This window comes from Hyalella azteca, unplaced genomic scaffold, assembly GCF_000764305.2.
Source record: "Hyalella azteca isolate HAZT.00-mixed unplaced genomic scaffold, Hazt_2.0.2 contig13783, whole genome shotgun sequence".
NCBI lineage: Eukaryota > Metazoa > Arthropoda > Malacostraca > Amphipoda > Hyalellidae > Hyalella > Hyalella azteca.
The window spans coordinates 7,231-9,098 of NW_025943691.1; the positions used below are offsets into that span (position 1 = coordinate 7,231).

Sequence of the window (1,868 nt, forward strand, 5' to 3'; positions counted from 1 at the left end):
GCCAAACCTCTCAGTGCCCATCATGACAGCGACGTGAAAGGTGTGCAGCCAGTTGCTCCATACCTTCTTGAATGGTTTAAGGCTAAGTTACGGTATCTTGGCTGCGTTGCGACTCTTTTATGTCTATTTAAGTGCCGCGCGGGCAGTCTTTTGGCCGTACTGAAAACCTCATACTGCTTTCACGGCAAATCTATCTCCTCCTACAGTTTTCAAGCTACAGCAATGAGACATATACCATTCGATTCGTAAAGACTAGGCCCATCGACTCTAATATCACTTATCACTTTTTTGAATTTCGGTCTGGTTCGTTTTTTATATGGGGGAGAAGGGGGGATAGGGGTGAAAAATGAGAAAAAAATGGGAAAAATGGAAAAAAACACAATAAAAAAAACTAGATGGAAAATGAAAAAAGTGATGTTAGAGTCAATAGATATGGTCTTTACGAATCGATTGATACGTGTCTCGATGTTGTAGGATGATATTTGTGGGAGGAGATAGATTTTCTAAAGTACCCCTTTTTAGCCGTTTTCTGTGAATTTCACGTTTTCTATAAATTTTTTTCGAAAAATTCATATGTGCAAAATGTTTTTCTTTTTACATTTTACGTATGTATGTGAAGTTTCATGACAATCGGATAATAACTGTAGAAGTTTTCCGTAGGGATAGCCGATCCCCTTAAGTTTATAATAACTGGTTATACGCTCATTTATTTGAACTTATATTCTAGCCACATTGCATTGATCTTGTCGAATTCTAATAATTTCAAGTGCATCAAATAGCAATTTCTTGACACATTGTATATTATATATAAAATTATATTGCTTCATAAATTACAGTGAACTTCCAATTAGACAATATTTACTGCAAGTGGACGCATTGACTGGAGAAAGTAGTCTCCTAATTATTATTGTGCACCTGTTGTGAACACTTCAAAGCCGCCAGTCAGATGAAGGCATGAGGACCAGCTTGTGCACGTCACCCGGTGTACTTCTCCGTCGCGTTGGCGATGCATGCGGCCTTCTTTAGGAACTGTTGGTAGTAGTTCAATATATCAGTAAAACGTTAATGAAATGAAGTTCTGCTTCAGTTGTAGTGGACAGAAGTGGAAGATTGCTTAGAACAGTAGTGATAACTTAACGCAACATTATTCAAATAAATTAGATAGAGGTAGAATGATACGCGACGCCGATTGGCAGGTAATCATATGGCATATTGGCATCAGAAAAAGGGATTACCAGATCAAAGAAACTTGCTGGATAGTCTGAAATTCCGACATGTAATTTCACAGGAATTATGAATGATTTGCATAGTTTCAATAAACTAGTAGATCAAATTATCACTCGCCTTCCAAGTTAACATTTGACATAAATTCAGTTCTAAATAATCTTAACTTATTGCCCTGCTATGAAATAACTTTGTGCGTGTCCCGCCAAGGCAAGAAAAACTTACCGCGTAGTTCTTGATTTTCTTTCCGCATTTTTTCACTCCGAAGTCGTACTGAGCGACGTCGCAGGCAGGGCCCGCGGCCCAATTCTTGTACTCGGCTAAGAGCTTCTCGTTGTCGATGGAGCCATCAGCCTTCAACTAGAAATAAATTAATGAGTGCTGGATTCACATTTACTAGAGTTCAAACTTCATAATATAATTTAATAACTAATGATATTGTTTGAAATAGATGTCTCATGGTGCAGTAAATATTGCGTTGGTCACATTTTGAGCTGTTCAACACCACAAAGTAAGCTATATTCAAAGTGAAGTTCATGACAGATGATGAAAAGGCATCTTAGCGATATTTCATGACTTACCCAACCAAACTTTCCCGCTACACATTTCATGAAGGGAGCTGCGAGAACTTCGCACTTGCGTTT

At 38.2% G+C, this 1,868-nt stretch overlaps 1 long non-coding RNA gene across 1 annotated transcript; it reads right to left on the minus strand.

Annotated features, from left to right (window-relative positions):
* Positions 1-697: 697 nt before the first annotated feature.
* LOC108674638 lies at positions 698-1,868 on the minus strand. Its single transcript, XR_001931056.2, has 3 exons — positions 1,806-1,868; positions 1,450-1,584; positions 698-1,029 (listed from the first exon to the last, which is right to left on the minus strand). It is a non-coding gene; the product is annotated as an uncharacterized LOC108674638 (long non-coding RNA).